The sequence below is a fragment of the Protopterus annectens genome, chromosome 13.part0 (assembly GCF_019279795.1).
Source record: "Protopterus annectens isolate FY-2018-M chromosome 13.part0, PAN1.0, whole genome shotgun sequence".
In the NCBI taxonomy this organism is placed as follows: Eukaryota; Metazoa; Chordata; order Ceratodontiformes; family Protopteridae; genus Protopterus; species Protopterus annectens.
The window spans coordinates 475,968,166-475,989,345 of NC_056747.1; positions in this window are offsets into that span (position 1 = coordinate 475,968,166).

Below are 21,180 nucleotides of genomic sequence, written 5' to 3' on the forward strand. Positions count from 1 at the left end.
AATTTGTGATTTTTCTGGCAAATCACTGGGATGATCTGAGGACTGAAGTCACTAAACAATGACTTACATTTCAGTTTCAGACTTCAAATCCTTCAGAAAATGCATGTTAACACAAACCCTGTTACTCTAGCAAATTTATAAGTGGAATATTTAAAATCTGTCCCTATTTTTGTTCCCCCATTTTATCAGGCTTTGTCCAGATTTCTTGCAGTAAGAGGTTGAGTGGTATGAATTATATTCCTAAAAACTGTAGAAACCTGCAAGTGTCAAGGCTAATTGGCTTGCTAATACCCCAGTAGGAATCAAAGGAACTTTTTGAACAGGCAGGGTCTTAGCTGAATTCTATCGGAGCACCAGAAGTTACAGGTGACAATTTGGAAGGGGAGCAGGAGGGATGGATGTTGAACTGGATGAAAATGAGACAACACATATCTATGATTATAGTAAATACATAACTTTTGTATCTGATATTGTCTATTTTTGTCTTAGTCAACTTCTGAGACAGATTCCCAACCTACTAAAAAGACACCTGTGTGGTATCACGGAAAGACATTCCTGAGTAAAGTGGAACCAAAAGATGAACATGCTCTGGATTGCACGTCCAGTTTGTAAATGAGATATAAATGTGTGAGCCATGGACCATGTTGCTGCTGTAAAACCCCGTCATTATGCACAAAGGAAATATAGCTTGACAGCCATTTAGAAATCGTGACTTTGGTGTATTTCTTCCCAAATGAAGTGTACCACAAGGGTTTGGATCCATGGGACTCAGATCCAAGAAGTGAGCTGGCAATGGAGAAAAAGGTAATAGGGTCAATAGGCCTATATCTGGAGCTCCCGTCTGGGACGACACCAGGAGGACCCCAGTTGGATCTGTGTCCTTAAGAATTTCCTCATCAATACAGTCAACATCCAGTTCAGTAAGACTTCTGGTGGATCAGACTGACTTCAATGATGAAGGCCTGGAGAACTGTTTCTCTTGTAAAAATAGATGAATGGAGCCGAGGGCTCACTGGCACCAGGGAAAATCTAGCATGAGGAGAGGGAGTTTGGATCCGACATCCTTGATGTTTTAGGTACCAGACACACAGGATCAGGGGAGTTTTTTCTCAGTTTCTTATGTGTCTCTTTTTCCAACTTTTCAGATCTTTTCTCTAAAGAATTTTCATTTTCTCTGTGCTTTGCTTTAGACTTGTCTCAATCCTTTTTCCTGTCTTACTGCTTGGGGAAGCTGAAGCTAGCCTAGAATCAGAATATGAAAATCCTGTCTGAGTGGGAAGCAATCCTTTTAAAATACATTCTTCTTTCCTGCCTTGAAAAGCCCTAGACCCAAAAACACCACAAATATCACAATCAGCTTGAAGGTGGAGAACAACTAAACAATGCACACATACAGAGTACAGGTTTTAAAGAGGGATTTTGTGTTTGCAAACTGACATTTTTTAATACCTTGAGGTTTATCTGACATCAGAAAAAATTACAACAAACACAGTAATCGAAAAATTTAACACACATACCAAGTCTAATTCTAAGTGAAAAAAATCACACTTTTATCCTTATATTTAAGATATAATACCAATAAACAATTTAGAAGAAACAAAACAAACACCTTTCAGTTAATCTGATGCTATTATACTGCAAGTATCTTAAAAATGCCTAACAATTATGTCATAGATCTATAAACTACACTAAGTATACTAAAATGGAAGAGTCAAAGACATCTAAAATATTGGAATTAACACTTTCACTTATGAAAAACACAGCTCTTGGACACATATCTGGAAGATTCATGTGGCAAATGAGATCAGAGGTAGCTTAGAGAAGAGAAGGGTATTATGGATATTTGAGGAGTCACAGGCTCAGATTCAAAGTTCTGGAAAAAGGTGCCGAGCTCGGACCTGATAGGATCCGACAACCCAAACACTGAGTCAGATGAAAATAGACAACACCGGATCTATTTCCAGTCACAGGTTTACTCCTGTACAGGATTAAGCAGTGAGTGTGAATTATGTCTCATTAGCATGAGCTGTGCCCTGCTGAAGTCCATGTCACCTGAATACTGCTAGGGCGCCAGTTGAAACACACCCTGGACTTTTGTGGAATTACCTACTGGCTCACCATAATTATTATTATTATTATATAACTTAGTTACCAGTTATACAAGTATTATTATATAACTGAAATTACAATGTTGCAATGCTGCAATATACACAGAAGATATCTTATGTACTAGATTGAGTTATACAAGTATTATTATATAACTTAAATTACAATGTTGCAATACTGCAATATACACAGAAGATATCTTATGTACTAGGCTGAATCTATACACTGCCATTAAATAACTCATTGTGCAATAAATGACAAACAGCTAGTTATTATACACAAACAATGACTCATTTCATGGGAGTATGTCACTTCGCTGAAGGTAGTTTCTATGAATGCAATAGGGTGTGCTCTTCACTGAAACTTTTCCCTGACAGTGGAGTTTGCCTTTTCCTCCAGTGTTGTGCAACTGGAGGTGGTAAATACAAGTCCAGCGTGTAAGAGCAGTGTACCTCCAAATGGCAGGGGGTGCTCTACCCCTACAAAAACATCACTGTAATGTTTGCCAAAGGTAGTTTTAGTGAATGGTTTTAGATTTGTTTTCGTTCACTGAAATTACCTTTGGCAACTTGCATGAATTCCATTTCATACAGCCTGTCATCAATAGAAACTGCAGAAAAATAAGGATAACTAAATGTAGGCACAATAGTTAAAAAAAAAAAAAAAAAAAAAGTTGACTGTAGTTATAGTTACTTGCTTATTGTCCACTCTCATCCCTTCCACTATTTTGGAAACAACAATTTCCAGTTCCACCCTGCCCACCAAAGTAAAATACTCTACCAGTCTAGTACAGTGAAAACAGCAGCACCCATCCTCTGCGGAATTTTCACTATGGTGAAAAGGCAGAGTTGTCTGATGTGTATTTTTTTCCCAAAATATAAGCCAGTTTATTCTGTCAGTGGTAATTATTGCTTCCCTGTAAGCTGTATTGATAGTGTCTTGTTGAACACACAAACATACTCTAGTGTGCATCAAGTGTGACCTTGTCCCAGACACTGAAGATGGAAGCTTCCAGTCCACCAGTTACACTTTAATTGTTATGCAGAAAATATTGATTTAGTCATCAAAAAAGGAAAAAAAACTTTTTTAATGTATTCACCAAAACAATTAATGTACTCATGTACTCACCATAATGTTTCATCTGTGTTGCCCATTTTTATTCTTCCTCATCTGTTGGGTTCGGATCCAATACTCTGATCTGACTCGGCTGCTTTTTCTAGATCGTAGAACACTTGAACTCTGAATTCCTCCCTTTACCCATAATGCCCTAGTCACCTAACATACCTCAGATCTAGTTTGCTGCCAGTAGACCTAAAGAGCAGTGGAGATTAAGGAAAGAATAGTAACTGGTTCTCAAACAAGGAACAGGGGTTCCTCCAATACCCTTCAATCTCTCCAGGAATAAAGTAAAGAGGGGGTTCATGGGTGGGAATTTGAGGAAGAATGAAAATGGACAACACAGATGGAACATTATGGTGAGTACATAACTTTATCTGATTTCACTTTCATTCATTCCTCAACTGTTGGGGCAAAGTCCCCAGCTACCTAAATCCCGGGAGGACACTAAGGAAGAATTCCTGAGTAGAGCTGCTCTTCCTCTAGAGACCAGATCCAATTTGTAATGAGCAATAAAGGTATGAGGATTAGCCCAGGCTGCAGTTGCACAAACTTCATCCATGGAAGTTCTTGACTAAAAGGCTTTAGAAGTTGCCATGGACATCATGGAATGGATTTTTGGTGGTTTTGGTAAAGACAACCCCACGTTTTCATAAACAAAGCTAATACAATCAGTCAATTATTTGGCCAATATCACTTTAGAAACTGGTTTGCCTAATTCTGAATCAGAAAAGGAAACAAATTATTGTTAGGATTTCCTTAAATCTTTGATCCTATGAAGGTAGAGGCATAATTGTCTGTAAACATCCAACAGGTGTAACGTACATTCTCCTTTGTTTGAAAATTCTGGAAAGAATACCGGAAGGTTGATAAACTGGTTAATATTGGATTTTGGCACCACTTTATGTAAAAAGGAAGGAATGGTCTGTCAGGAAACCCTATCCTTATGAAAAATTAAATAAGGAGGTTTAAAAGACAGACCCTGATGTTCAGACAGACTTGCAACCAGAAAAACAGTTTTCCAGGTCAAAAACTTTAGATCAAACTTAACTGATGGTTCAAAATGGAGTTGGGTCAAGGCTTAAGAACATTTAAATCTGAAGGAGAAGTAGGATCCTTTAAAGGAGGCTTAAGTAAATAGGTTCCTCTGAGAATGGTTTGCAAATGTTGGATGAAGCTAAGGTAGAGTTATTTACTCCTATATGAACATTGGAAATGGCTGCTAATTGGACTCTGACAGTTGAGCTAGCCCTCTCAATGAAAATTATCGATAAAAAAATCAGGAAACTTAGAAAATGGTGTTGAAAAGGGAAGTACATTCTTTTTGTATGCCCCAAAAAAGAAGTTATGTACTTTGCATAATGTTCCATCTGTGTTGTCCATTTTCATTCATCCTCCATCTATGGGTCCAGATCTGACTTGGCCATTACACCAGCTCGTGGCCTCTAACAAACTCTCTTGCTGCTTCTTCCTTACTCATAATGCACCCCTAGCATCCCTCAGATCTTGTTTGCAGCTTCACAGGAAGACCATAAAGGAATAACTATATGGAAGTAAATATAAATGACATACTTAGTACTAGACAAAGAACCCTCCTTTCTCTCTGAATCAATTATGAAAATATGGAGGGAAATGCCATATTTGGGGCTCAGTTCCACAGACAACAGTTTGTTGAAGCCTCTTCCATCTCCAGAAGTCAGAAGTGAGAAAGGGAAGTGGGTTGGTGGGTGGAGAGTTGAAGATGAATAAAAATGGACAACACAGATGGAACGTTGTGGTACGTACATAACTTCTTTATCTGACGGCAGTTTTCATTCATCCTCCACCTATGGGTCAGATACCTTAGCTATCTGAACCTCTGGTTGGACTCCAAGGACTTGTATTTCTGAATATGATTGAGCCGAAGCCTGTACTTATCCAGGACCTCCAATCTAACTGTAAAGGTATGAAGATTTGGCCAAGATGTAACTATAGATATATCATCCATGTAGATTCTGGACTGGAAAAATAGCGAAAGAAGTCACAGATCTGAATGATTCTTTAGTGGTTTTGGTAAGCAAAGAAGTTCCTTAATTTGACAGGTTGCCTTTCATTTATCTATAAACATCTGGCTAAGATCACAATTATGATATATTTCCCAACTTGTTCTGTTGAAAGGAAAGGAGTGGTAGAATAGACTTCTTACCATATCATATATATATATATATATATATATATATATATATTATAGTTAGGATTATAACTTTCTATGCACAACTAGTAAACGGAGCATGTATTCCCAACTTATTGTAAGCTCATGCACCATCTTAGGAAGGAGAGGAGGGTTTGTATTCAACATGACCCTATTCTTTTTTTTTATCCAGATGCAGGTTTACAGGGGAAATATTTGAAGGTTTATAGAATCATATTTAATTTGAGTGTAATAGGATCTGTAAAGTAGGATTGTCTGCAAATGGTAAGTATTCAAAATAATTTTCTTAATATTGTGACAATTCGGAAAGAATCCTAGATGAAAGCAGAGATAGGTGTGAGTTGTAGTTTGAAAAACTGGCTCTGCTCCAAAAGAAATCTTCCTCACTACTTTTTCCACAATTTCTTCTGTGAGGCTTCTGAAAGAACTAATGGAATATAATGATGTAGAACTATGTCTTTCTAGAAAGAGGAATGTACCTTGGAGGGGATCAGATCGACTGATGGTGACTACCGTATCTTAAGCAAGTTTATCAAGTTAGAAGGCTGAGGCATAGATGGATTTGGTTTGGATTGCAGCTGATCCGACAAAGTCGGTTCTGATAATTTTGTCTTTATCTGATCTGAAGAGATGGTGGGATCATTTCACTTGGTCTTTTTAATATTTGAGGTTGAGATCAGATCTTTATGAGACCTTCTTATGAAGAATCTGAAGCCGAGGAAGAAAAAAAAAGATGGCTTAGGAGATGAGGTATGGGAAGATGTAAGTTGTAGAATTTTTCTTATTCTGGTCCCCCTATAAAGCAGCCTTCAAAATTGACTTCTGAAAAGTTTCCTAGGGAAGAATCAATGGAAAGTTAAAGATATGAGAAGAGTAAATGAGTAAGAGAAACCAGACTGTCAGTTTTAGATAAGAAATGTCCTGAAAGACCATATCTGTCGGATGACAGAAGTTATTGTAGATAAAGTTCAGAGCAAAAGAAAAATATATTTGTAATGGTCAGAAAGGTACAATAAGAATGACTTTGTCCATCTATTAAAAGGGGAAAACAGTTTGATGAGGACCGTAGGACCCAAGAGGATTACCATATTTTTCCTCCTAGCTGTTGCTAAATGACATTGCAAATCAGGGAAGAAATTTTCTGTGGATGCTTTTCACAATGATTTCAGATTTGTCATGCTGATGGTATACAAGAAAGGTCGTAGCCAAATTAGTGCTGTCAACTGATCAATTATTTCCATCACATAATTGTAGAGATGCAAGCCGTGAGGTAGTAAAAATGGGCCTGCTCAGTCATTTTGCTATGACAGGCCTATTTGATACCACTAGAAGGTAGATTTTAGAAGTCATCCACTATTATGCACTCCCCTAGGGCTCTTGATACTTGGAAAAAAATGTTGGTTTCCTCTTGTATGTTGTTGTACCACATCCACTAGGAGAGAAACTGTGTGCATACCTGGATTATTCAAATTAATCTGAAAAAAGTTTAGAAAGGATAAGCCAGGTGATGAACATACAGAAATAGTGTGATGAGCTGACTTGTTAAATGCAACAAGACCAAAAGTGGTCTCTAGTCCTGATTACAAAAGGTCTGGTGAGATCTTTGAATGAATTCCTTTCTTTGCTTCCTTAACAATTATCAGTGCTGTCTCTTCCATTCAACCTGGTTGAACAACAAGAAGTAAGAAAAGGATGAAGATAATCTGATGGAAAGAACTTTTGGGGGGGGGTCATTAGCAGACAGAGACCAAGACAGATTCACACTGGATCTTCCTTATAGCCCTGTAAGTTTGTCAGAAAATTCAGCAATCTGAAAAGACACACCACCGAAGTATAAACACACTTCACAAAAAACTGTCCTCCATCCCAGACACTGCACAGAAGGATAGCCAGAGGAACTCTGCTTTGTTAGCTGCCCATTTTTTTATTTTTTTAAACCACTCGTTTTAATCAACTTTCCTTTCCACTGGTGGCCATTTGCATCCCTGTCTTGAGCAGCATTGATATTATCCTGTCCATATTTTCCCAAAGATGTAGACTGAGAGAAAAAAAAAATGAGAAGCGAGAGATTTCCAGACATGCCTCACTGTTCATCAGTTCCAAAAATTCAGGATCAACAATCGACAAAAGTGTAGGATTCAAGGGAAAGCCAGGTTCTGACCCAAAGTGGCCGAATAAAGGTTCCACGTGCCATCTGAAGGACTCCATCCATCTAGGTCGAGGTTCATAATCCGATGGAAGACATCAGCTAAATCCATCGGATCCCACAACAGCCATGTCCACCTACCTAAAGGGAACTTGGATGCCAAGGTAGTCCTGAATCTCTTGATCCAAAATTTTTCTGGTACCTTGCAAACTCTACTCACAAGAAAAAAGTGGACAGAACAATAACTTAAGGCAAAAAAATCTAAATACCTGAAAGGAAAGCTCCTCACTAGAACATATCTCTCAACCTCTTAACACAAGAAATGTGGACAAAAAAATAGACTAATGGGGAGCGAAGAGTCAAATATAAGGACAGATTTTTAAATAATTAATGCTCTTGTAAAGTTAGAAAGCTGGTAGAAAAAAACAGGATTTGTATTAGTAAGCCTTTTCTGATGAATATGAAGTGTAAAACTCAAATATGTAATTTTTTGGTGACACTAATCCTCCAAGATTTGCATGAAGACTAAAGATTTTATGTACAAACAGACCAGTATTTTGTATTAAAAAATCTGGACATTTCAAGAACATCTGTACAGTTGAAAGGTCTACTCCAGAACCAAACTACGCCCATTTGTCAGATTGGAAGACTCAAGATACAACCCAACACAACAGAAAGGAAAGAACATATGAAGAGAACCAATGGATGCTTAAGGAGCAAATTCCATCATTGCAAGCAACAAACCAGGATCATCCTAAATTCCAACTCTCATCCAAAACAAAGGATGGATTGCATGCAGCTAGAGTAAGGCTTGGCACTAAAAGAAGGCGAGACTGAATATCAGAAGAAAGTCCTAAATTTATTGACATTTGGTGAACGGGAAATTCTGACTGGGTCAGGAACAAATACAGTATGCTATAATAGACTGCAAGTATGGTAGGATCTGTATTGGCATGCATTTACTGAAGGATACGTCTGAAACCCAAATACATGTCACTATTCCATGACTTCAGTCCTCTGTGTTCCCTCTTGGAGCAAGAAATCTGGACAAAGGCATAATAAAAATGGGACAAAGGTCCAAAAACATCAAGGACAACTTTTAAATATTGCTCTTACAACTTAAAAAGTCCCCTGCCATAAACAAACTTTACAACAAAAGGAAGAAACTGTTGCAGAAAAGAGGAAAATCCCAGGATGCAAAAAGCTCCCTTACCAGCCTCACTAAGAAGCTGAGATCCCTCATAAAATCCTCCAAAGCTAGTTATGAAAATAAAATTGCCAAAGATTCCAAAGACAACCACAAGGCATTCTATAACAATGTCAAGAATCTAAATGGTAATGCTCAGATCTGCTCTGAGCTACAACATAATGGCATTAAATATACTGATCCCAAGGATATTGCCAGTATCCTGGCAGATCAATTCAGTACCAACTTCACCCTCCTCTCACCCCATAAATGGCCCATCTCAATACCGGAAGATTGCCAAATTCCGGTAATAACGTCCACACAGGTAAAAACCACACTCTCCAAAGCTAAGAATACAGCATCCATGGGACCAGATGACATCCCAGGCTGTGTACTACATGAACTACAACATGAACTGGCACCTCACCTAAGTGTCATGTTTAATAATAGCCTCACCTCAGGATTCGTACCCACTGAGTGGTGCACAGCTACAGTTATCCCACTCCACAAGGGGGGATCCACGTGGAGTATGACAAGCCTGATCTGCAAGGCCATGGAACGTATTATCATGGAAGTTATAAACAAAGACATTGGCAACCTTCAAACACTGGACCCCACCCAGTTTGGGTTCGTGAAGGGCCGATCTTGTCTCCTGAACCTGATTGACTTCTTCGAATCAGTCTCCAGAGCTGTGGGCGAGGATAAGGTGGTCCACACAGCCTATCTGGACCAGGCCAAGGCCTTTGACACCATCCCCCACTCTGGAATCATAGATAAACTTACTAAGCTGGGCATTAATTCCTACGTCACTCGATAGGTTGCTAACTGGCTTACTGACAGAACCCACACTGTAAAAGTAGTTGACTCCAAATCCAGCTGCAGACAAGTGACAAGTGGAGTACCTCAGGGTTCAGTCCTGGGACCACTCTTGTTTGGCATCTACTTCTCTGAAGTACAGGTCAATACTAAGGGACTCTGGCTAACAAAGTTAGCAGATGACTGTGAACTTGGAGCCATTATTCAATCTCCAAATGATGTGGATACTCTACAAAAGGGCCTTACAGAAACAGATGCTTGGTGCCAGAGCCATGTGCTCAAGCTCAATGCCAAGAAATGTATAGTTATCCCCTTTGGGAAAAAAACATCTGCCCATGAATTACCACATAGGTGGCAGTACACTAAACACAGAAAGTGTGATAAGAGACTTAGGGACACAGGTGGACAGTGTTCTCACCTTCGATAATCACATCGCCACAACAGTCAGGAAATCCTTCTATGTGGCACACCTCATCACTAAGGACTTTTCATCCAGAAAAAAGGAGGTCATTGTCCCACTGTACTCATCCCTCATTAGACCCATTATAGAATACAATGCCCCATTTGGTATGTACCTCTCAAGACACCTGCAACAACTAGAAAGGCCGTAGAAATACCTCACTAAAAGAATCACAGGCCTAAAGCAGATGCCCTATGCTGACCGCCTTAAAAAACTCCAGCTATACTCTGTCACATATCGTCTACTCAGAGGAGATCTCTGCTTAACGTACCAGGGGAAGAAATAGCCAGGGAATTGTTATGGCTTGGCTTGTATAGGCCCTAGGGCTGATAGCCTAGTACCAACCTATGAACAACAGAATATCGAGTTTTATGTTGGCATAAATTTTCCGAATAGTATGAAATCTAAAACTCAAAGGTCTGTTATTAGTTTTAAACTTCAATCTCAAATGATTTGCTACTAATTTGCCAGAAACCACAATTTTTAAAAAATGGAACAAAAATATGAGGCAAAAGAATAGACCTTCTGCAAAAAAACCTATACAACTGAAAAGTATATGAATTCTTGATGCAGAAAGTTGGGCTGTACAGCTGAAAGAAATGCTCCTGAACCAAGTACATCTGTTTGCTGGATCCAAAGACTTAGCATCTGACTGAAATATCTCTCCTTTCAATCTGATATCAATATTCTGCAACAAAAAATCAGAATCCATGCAAGAAGAGGAGTGTGGAGTGGAAGACGAGCTTAATGTAGAAAAGAAAAAAAGCTGCCCCTGTATGCTCAGATCTGCCAGGACAGACCGGAAATCGTAAACCACAACAGATAGTAGCCGGATCACACTTAGAAACACCTGGTCTTTGCCATAGACCCCAGGTCAGGAGATATAGGATCTGACAAATTTCCATTGGATCTGAAGAGGGTTAGGTCACAGCAGACTTGGATCTGACACTCTATCATCAAAGTCTTTACAGGAAGAGCTCCACACCTTTTGTGAGCAAAAAAGAACTTTACATTATGACAGCGCTGCACATTGTACTAGTATTAATTTAGAAAGGTTCTAGGAAACAGGATTTGTAGTCTGAAACCGGAAGTATTCCATATTTAGTGAGTGACATCTTTAGATCATCCAAGCAACGTACAGTTGAAAGGTAACACCACTGTTAGTCTATAAATATCCTATACTGCTCTCCTGTGCCTTCCTGTATTTCTGCATATTATTATACAATATTTTAAAAAGACTTCTCATTGGAACTGCCAGACAAGAGACCAGAAAAGGACAATTGGCTGATGACAGGGAGAGGGTTAGCTCACTACAAACCTCAGATCGAACCAGAGTAGTTATAAAATTCAGAGTTTTTTCTGATGATGACAGAAACCAATTTAGACCTTTTGAAGGGTCTCAGATGAGATCGGATTTGGGGGGGGGGGGGTTGAGGTTTCAATAAAACCGCTTAATAAGAAACGTATTAGGTTAGTGGGTTTTTTTTTTCCTGTGTGTGAATGCAGAGGTCGAGTCCACCACAGAAAAAGCAGTTTACTGAAGAAACTCTATAATGAGGAAGTGCAGGAAATTTAAAAAGGAAGGTAAAACCTGTGTACATAAAGACAGAATTATTTAAAATTTAAATTAGTATATCACAAAAAAGAATTAAACATACTGGCATGAGGAAGGGAAGGAGATATTTTATGAGAGAAATAAAGGAATTTATAAATAAATTACTTATCCTATATTGTGAAGCTCGAGGGCTGAAGACAACCACAACCAGTGTGTACAGTGGCAAACGAGATCTGAGGGATGCTGCAGGTGGTGAATTATGGGTAGGACGGAGCTCGAGAGTTTGTTAGAGGCCATGAGCTGGTGTAACGGCTGAGACAGATCTGATGGTCGGATCTGGACCCATATGTGGAGGATGAATGAAAATTGACAACATCAGATCAAATCTTTTCCATTTATTTTTGCAAATTTTTTTAGTGGAAGCTTTGTGGGAAGAAAACAGAATGTGATGGATGGGGGGGGGGGGGCCTGGAATGTCCAGCAACCAATGGAACTGGAAAACCATGCAGTCAATCTGAGGACTGAGATGTCCAGATGAGTCATGACGGTCAGGTGAGACAGAAGATCTGGAGTTTAATCCATAATCCAGGGTGGGTGTAGAAGATGAGGCCAAAGGAAATGAAACTGTGTCTGACAAGACCAGGATGGGCAATGTGGATAACTATGTTTTTCAATTGAGATGTTTTCTGGAGAAATTTGAGAATGAGAGGGAACTGGGGATAGGTATAAAGGAGACCTGAGGGCTTGTCATGAAGTGGAGCCTCCCTCAGTGGCTCCCCCAATGGGGGGATCATGGCAAAAAAACAGCTGTACTTGTTTAGGGGAGATGCAAAAAGGTCACAGCATGGTTGGCCCCATCAACGGAAAATCCTCATAGCCACATTTATGTTGAGAGACCACTTGTGAGGCATCAGAATAGATATACCTAACTTGGACTCCCCCAAGATCGGGGTATCTGTTGCTATCAGAAAGAGATTGGATGAGATCGCCCATTGCCATACTCGCATAGTTTCTTGACAAAGAGGGTCAAATGTGGTTCCCCCTTGTTTGTTGATATACCAGACCACTGACATATTGTCTATTTGAATTGCAGTAGTCCTGGTTGGGAGAGTGTCGTGGAAGGCCTGCACTGCTAGGAGGATAGCTCCCTTCTCCAAGACATTGATATGCATGTTGGCTTCTTACCATGGGCCTTGGACCATGTTTCCCAGCAAGTGCCCCCCACCCAGTCTGAGAAGTGTTTGTGGTCACTGTGGCCTTGGCTTGAGGGAGAACAAAGGGATGGCCTTCTTATATTTGATTGGTGTGGATCCAGCAGAGATGGTAATTCTTGCAAGCTTGCATTATTTTGACTTGACTGGATTATGGTTGGAAAACAGACTATTGAGTTGAGTGTCCATTGAAGGAGTCTCATATGGAACCTAGCTGGCGATACAAGGGTGATTGCCACTGACATGGACCCCAATGTTTAGAGTATGAGACAGGTTGAAAGAGAGGAGCTCTGAATGATCTCTTCGACCTGAAACTGAATTGTTTGAATTCGAGACAGAGGGAGAGAAGCTGTCTGAGTGACTGTATTGAAAACAGCACAAATAAATTCTAGAGTTTGAGTTGGATTAAGTTGAGATTTGTTGTAATTGACAGAAATCCCCAGATGAGATCACAGTTGGAGTAATTAGCCCATACCTGAATTAGTTGATGCCTAGTTGGAACAGTCAGGAGCCAGTCGTTAGGATATGGAAATATTCAGGATCCCCACAGTCTCAAGTTAGCTGCAACTACTGCCATGCACTTGGATAATCACCCTGGGGGCTGTGGTGAGACCAAAGGGCAGTGCTTTGAATTGGTACTGACTGGCTCCCAGCCGGAAACATAGATATTTTCTGGATTACCTATTCATTTTTGTGTGATAGTATGTATCCTGAAGATCATCTGAACACATCCAGTTATCCTTGTACAGAAACAGCAGAATGGACTGAACTGTGACTATCTGAAACTTTGTATGTTGAACTGATTGATTTAGTTTGCTAGGATCTAAGATTGGTCTCCAGTCCTCTATCATTTTAGCAGGGAAAAGAATCTTGAATAAGTTCTGGACTATTTCTGGTTGGGGGGGACCTCTTGGATGACTTTTTTTAGCAGCCTATTTCTAGTGCTGCTGCTTCTCTCTGAATGGGTGGAACATCAGGGATTTTGTTTGACACTAGTAGGGGTGAATGGGAAAATGGTATGATATAACCTCTGGCACTCATAAATCTGTTATTTCTAGCCAAGCTCTCTGGTGCAGGGATAAATGACCCTAGACTGCCTCCAGAGATTGACTATCGGGCCTCCTTTCAGGAGCACTGATAGAATCTGTCATGGAATGTATCCCTGCATCCCTGATTATGTGGACCACCTCTGCCATGAAGATGGTGTCTTTCATTTATGTCACCCCCCCTGCCCTGGCAGAACTATCTCCAAATAGAATCTGGAAGGGGCCCTGGGATTTCTTACACTACATTTTCTGTTTGCCTCGTTGGTTCCTGGAAGAGGTCAGATGAGAAGTCGAAAAATGTACGTCCAGAGCAGACAGGGTTTTCCCTTCCTGCTCACACCTAGAGAGGGTCTCTTTCATTCTGGGGCTGAAGAAGGATCCTCCGTCAAATGCAGCATTGACAAAAGAAGATTTGAAGAGTTTTGCAAAATCACAGAAATGCATCCAGGCATGTCTCCTAATGGAAATGCCTGAACTTACTGCCAATGTGGTACCTGCAGACACATGGAAGATAAGCCTCAAGGACCAGTTTGAAATAGACTGAAGGGTAGCTAACTACAAGAAACTAGTATTCTCTGTCTAAGAGGATATGGTTCCAGAGAGGGATTAGGAAAGTTTTTTGATCAAATCCTTCTGAAGTCTTGTGAAATGTGCCAGATAATTCAGCATTCTAAGGCCGATGATTGCTGAATCATAGCTATGCTTCCCAAACCTGTCTAGCACCCTAGACTCCCTGTTAGAGGGGTTGACAGAGGAACTTTGCCCTACCAATTCCTTTTTAGTGGCTGCAGCTACAACTGTGGCATCAACTGGCACTCCGTTACTCCAGTGTGATCATTCCTTAGGTGGTGCCAGAATCCTGTCTGATCTCTTAGGGATTGGCTCAGTTGTGTCTGGCTCCTTCCACTCCTGTTGAGAGACTAAATTTATGAGCTCATCAGTGGGCGAAGTCACACAGGAGGTAGATGGTCCAGACCCAAAGGCCTCCAAAAACACTGACTTTTCTTGGGTAGGGGTATTGGGGGACCAACCACCCATTTGTTTTAGGAGTTTTAAAATGTCTCCAAATGAGACATCATTGGGTGTTGATCTGGAGGACCCTTTCTGTTCATCAGTGTCCTTAGTGCCAGACTCCCGAGGGCAGTCTATGTAACTCCTTTTGCACTTCCTCTTCCAGAGGAACTCATCAGTGGAGTGCTCTGGTGAGGTATCGGAAGAGATAACAATACCCTGTTTGGTGGCCTGGAAACTGGTTTGAACTGGCTGCACCAGTGGAATGGATGACTGAGGCTCTGGATGCAAAATTGAATGGGATTAGGAAGTCAGAGCTGAGAGGGTAGAGAAGTCTGAACTCTAGGTATAGAGAAGACTCTATCCACTACCTTACAAATTTGAAAAACCACACTCGAGTTTGCAATCTACATCTGAATACTATGGCAGTAAACGAGATCTGAGGTATGTTAGATGGATGGGCCTTTGTGGGTAAAGGGAGGAGCTCGAGAGTTCAAGTATTCTACAATCCGGAAAAAATGGCTGAGTCTAATCCTAATTTCAGAACCGAACCCAACAGTTGAGGAATGAATGAAAAAGACAACATAAGATAAACAGATCTCTTTTGTCTGTTTCCATCCTTTCTCAACGTATGAGTGTCAGATTCAACCTCAGCAACTTCTAAGCTTTGGATCCAGTGCTCAGGCTCCTTCCCTATGCATAATCCCTCATGTAAGGAGTGACCTACCTCAGACTGAATTTCCCATCAATAAAAAGGAATTTAAATTGTATAGGTGTTGACAGACAAACAACCTGGCAAACATAAAAAGTGCCTGCCACTGAAAAGAGAGTGAGAGAAGGAAACAACCTTTAGGAGCCATGATAAGGTCAGTTAGAGCCATCTCAGAATGGAAACATAATAAGAAAACTACATACAAAAAAATGAGGAGTGTGATGGTGGGAAGGTAGTTGAGGAAGGACGAAAACAGACGGCACAGATCTATTGTTGTGGTGAGTACACAGCTTTCATATCTGATGTTGTCTTTGCAGTTTGTTCCTCAACATGTTATAGAGTCCCCAGCTACTTTCTTTCTTGTGAGGCCTTATGGAAGGGTATTCCAGAGAACAGCTGAACCAAAGCAGGCTCTAGATTTGGACTGCATATCCAATTTATAGCATGATATTAAGGTATGTACCTTAGTCCAGATAGCTGTAGAGCATATGTCATGAATTGGGACACTAGAGAAGAAGGCTGTAGACAAAGCCACATATACGGTGAAATGAGCCTTTGGGGTTGAAAGAACTGGCAATCCTCTTTCTTGATAATCAGAGGAAACCCACTATGACAACCAGCGTGAGAGGCTGACTGGATTCTGATTTTCCCAGTTTAGTAGTAGAAAAGGGCATAAATAACTGATCAGATTTCCTGAAAGGTTTTGCCCAGTGTTAATAAAAATGTAACTGACAATGAACATCCAGCAAATGCAAGGTACATTCACCCTTGTTCGAAAAATTTAGGAAGAACACTGAAAGACTTGCAGACTGATTCATGGATGATTCATAAGCCACCTTAGGAAGAATAGAGGGTTTGTTTTTAAGGGATATTCTATTCTTGTGAAAAAACAGGTAGGGAGATTTAGAGGAAAGGATGTGTAGCTCAAAGAGTCTCCTAGAAGAAATGATAGCCACCAGAAATAGAGATTTCCATGATATAAACGTCAGATCAACCTTAGCAACAGGTTTGAATGGGCCCCAGTCAAAGCCTGTAGTTCAATAGTAATGTCCCACAGAGGGACTGGATCTCCGAGTGAAGGACATAGTAGAAAGGTATCTCAGAGATCCAATAGTCATATGATTTTCCTTTCATATGGAGAGAGGATATTGGAGCCAACTGTACCTTGATTGTGGAATAGCTTGCTCCACATTTGAAATGATGAGTGAGGAAGTTCAAAAATTGCTGGAAGAGGGCCTGAGAAAGGGTCAATATTTTTTCAACCACCCAAACAGAAAACCTTTTCCATTTGCTTTTATAAATTTCCGGTATTTACGTATTATCGCAACCACATTTGGAGGATAAGAAACAGCTATTTTCCAAGCCATAGTCGTGCCGACAAATGTACTTAAAAAAAATTACTCAAAATATATGTATATACGACAAGACTGGTAGAAATATCCTGTTGTTTTTAATGCACACAAGTGGTCCAAAACTGTGTGAAAATCAGTGGAGGTACACAGTCTGTTTTAAAACCGTTAAGTACTACTGCATTACAAGTAAGACAGGAGTGCCGGCACACCTGTCAACTCTCCAGCTTTTCCCAGAATGACCAGATTTTTGTGTCGTAGCTTATTTTATTTATTTATTGTTTTGTGCATCTGTGGGTGCTGTTTTCCACATAAAATGTGTGGTTTCCTGGCACAAGGCAGGATAGTTAAAAAAGCTTCACTGTTAGTAACACTTGTAAGCTGTCGTTTTGGAAAAGAAAAACTCAGACTCCACCATGACGACGCTGACAGCTCTAAACCCCAAAGAAGCATATATGCTTCTCACTGTTGCACATGTACTTCTACCTCTGACATGTGGAAAGCGGCACTTCTTTATGGAAATCCTACACTTTGCAGGATAAGCTCTAACTTATCGCCAGGAGTACGGCTTTCAAAACAGTGTGGTTGCATTACAGTCATTTAAAAGACTTTATATTTTAAAGTTTGCACTGTATTTGGCTTGGCTTGTGTTTTCTTTTTCTGATTGGCGTGTTTGGTAGCGTACACAGGTAGAAAGGGGTAGGATTACTAAAATCACTTGCCATTATCTTATGGAGTTCATTATCTTAAAAACGCTGAACAAAGGAAGGGTAGGATTATTAAATTCACTTGGCGTTTTCTGAGGGAGTTCATTATCTTAAAGTTCAACAAAATTTAAAACATTACTGTTTTATAAATTTCTCAAAGCAATGTTTACACAAGCATATTATGACAGCCATGCACTGTCAGCATTCACGCCATTCTAAGCAACACGTTATTTGACTGAGAATGGAATGTTGCCATGAATGCTGACAGTATGTTGCGATAATACGTAAGTACCAATTTTCCTACTAGAGGTTCTTTGGGAAGAAGACAAAATGTGCACAACTGGAAATGAAAGCCTGGGCTGTCGAATCATCATTGGAATTGGAGAAACCATGCAGTCAGCTTTAGGGACTGAAAGTTCAGATAAGACCATCCCCAACAGGTGAGATACAAGATCTGGATCCGAGACCAGTGAACTAGATGAGGCCAAAGGAGGGGAAACCAGACTTCTCAAGGTCAATAAGGGGGTTAGAAGTATGACTAAGACCTTCATTGCAGATACTTTCTGAAGATACTTTGGAATCAGGGGTGTCGGGAGAAAGCCATAAAGGAATCCTGGGGCCAGGAGTATGTTAGAGCTTCACTAGGTTATTCCCCTCTTGAGAGAAAAGAGCAAATAACTTGTTGCATTTGGAGTTGTGGGGAGAGACAAAGAGGTCGCAACAAGGTTGGCCCCAGCAGGTGAACATCTGCTCCATTACTACTGTTTTGAGGAAAAACTTGTGAGGGAGTAGGATAGACCTGCTCAACCTATCCCCAAGGATATTGGATTTCCCCTGGATATGGACTGCTAATAGTGACAAGAAGATATTGCCCAATCACACACTCATGGCCTCTCGACATATGGAATATGATCTAGTTCCTCCCTGTTTGTTGTATGAAACAAATGTCATGTTGATATTCTGAATGGCTATCACACCCAAAGGGAGAGTCTTTAAAGAACTGCAATGCTAGAACAGCTGCTTTCATCTCCAATATATTAATGTGAAGACTGGCCTCTGATTGGGACCTTGCGCCTTGCACTGTCTTAGCAAGATAATGCCCCCCCCCCCCCCCCCCAGTGAGAAAGCATCCTTGCTCACTGTGACTTAGGAGGGAAGGAAGATTAAAAGGTTGTCCCTGTAGAAGATGCAGAAATTCTATCCACCACAGTAAGCAAGTTCTGCAAATGCTCATTAGAATTACTAGGAGATACATAGGTTGCTTCCTGATTGACCATTGAATAGCTGTAGTCCATTGAAGAAGCCAAATGCAGAATCTGGTAATTGGCACTAATGTGATGTGGGCTACTATGGAGCCTAAAAGGCAAATAATTAGTCTCACTGGTAGATTACGATGAGTTAAGATGACTTCTTGAAGGGAATGTCATTCTTGTTTGAGAAAGTTTTGGTATCTGAAATCTTGTGTCCAAAAGTGCTATGATAAACTCGAGGGACTGGATTGGTTATAGCTAGGATTTTTCTAGATTCACTGTAATCCTCAAGTCTTAAATGAGTATATTCCTTGTAGGATCATTAATAAGCCAATCATTCAAATACAGGAATCCCCTGAAACCCTGTAGTCGTAGATGAACTGCCACTAATGCCATACACTTGGTGAACACTTGGGAGACTATGGTGAGACCAAAGGGAAGCAATCTGAATTGGTTGAGTGTCTCCCAGCCAGAACCAAAGGTACTTTTCTGGAGCGCCTGTCCATCTTTATGTGGTAGTACACATCCTGAAGATTTATCGAACACATTGAGTAATTCTTCCTCAATAAAGGAAGAATGGACTTAAATGTGACTATACAGGATTTTGTTTGCTCTATGAACTTGATCAAGTAACTTGCACCCAAAATTGGCCTTAGATCCTCATTTTTCTTTGGCTCTAAAAAGAATCTTGAATAAATTCTGGATTCTGTCTAGTCTGGAGAGACATATTGGATGATTCAGTTTCTTAGAAACTTCCTAATTTCTGAAGCAGCTTCTTCCTTTGTGCCCAAAAAGAATTCCTGATGTTCCACCCTTACAAAGGGAAGAGTATGAAACAAAATTAGATAGCCTCTGCTTATGATCCCCTGCAGCTATTTGTCTTGAGTGATGGACATCCAAGTTGCTGGGTGCAAGGATAAACATTCCTCAATTGCCTCCAGAGTGTGACAGTCAGCAAACATCCTGGAGTGCTGGAAAAAGCTTCTTCAAGAAAGGACCCATGAAGCCTTGGTTTTGCAATCTACCTCTGCCACTTGGGTGACATCCATTATAAGAGTTTCACCTTCTGCCTGAAGGAGCTCTTTCTCCAGAAGTGTAAGATGCAAAGCCTTGGGATTTGTGAAACTAAATTCTCTTTTCTCCCTTCTAGTTTTTGGTGAAGGTCCTTTAAGCGGTACAGAATTTGATCCCTAAAGCAGATAGGGATTTACCACCCTTCTCACTTCTTGAGACTGTCTCTCTAACTTTGGGACCAAACAAAGCTAATCCATCATATGATGCATTGATGAAGGACCTCCTGAAATATTCTGCAAAATCATTTAGTTGCATCAAGGTTTGCCTTCTTATGGAAATACCTGTGCTGGCTGCTCTGGATGCATCCTCTGTGGCATTAGAGATAAGGGAGCTAGAGGCATAAAATAGTGACTGTAGGGTAGCCAACTGTGAATCAATGGATTTTCTTTGATGTGCAGACAAGGTCTGTGGGAGAGAATTGTCGATTTTCTTTGCCAAATCCCTCTGGAAATGAGTGGTGCATGCCAAGTGGTTAAGTGCTTTTACCAAAAAAGTGATATAGAGCAGGAGTAGAAATGCTTCATAAATCTGTCCATTGCATCTGATTCCCTATTTGGTGGGTGAACAGAGGAATTTTTGTTCTGCAAGTTCCTTCTTGGTGACTGCCACTACCATAGAATCTGCCATAGGGCACTTGCTCCAATGGGAACATTTTTGGGAGCAACCAAAAAGTTTTTTTTGAGAATAGGCTCAGCTGTGTCCATTTCCTTCCATGTTCAGGAGGAAATCTTGTCTACTATCTCAATGACCAGGGGTACCATGCAATAAGTAGATGCTCTAGAAACAAAAGCCTCCAGAAAAACTAATTCTTCTGGAGAAGGCCCCTTGGAGAACCAACCCTGTTTGAGAAGTTTGAGACACCTTCAAGAGGGATGAGGGAGATCCTTCTCCCTCATCAAAATCAGTGTTGATGGTTGAGGATTTCTTGGGGAAATCCAAGTGTCTCTTCTTACAACTATTTCTTGTGAGCCTCCATGTGGGTTGTTCAGTAGGGGACTCTGAAACTGATCTCTCTCTCTCTGGTGGCCAGACTTAAGGCTCAAGGATGCTGGCTGTCCAGATGGGACAAGAAAAGCAGGCTACAGACCCTGGCAAATCTTACTGGGGGAGGGCTGGGTCCAGTTCTGAGTGGGTGGACCTCTTTATAGGTTGAGAAGGTACTCTCTCAAAATCCTTGAATGTCAGGCTTGATGCAGACCCAGGAAGCTTTGCTGTCAGAGCTGAAACTCCTGAAGGTCACTCAA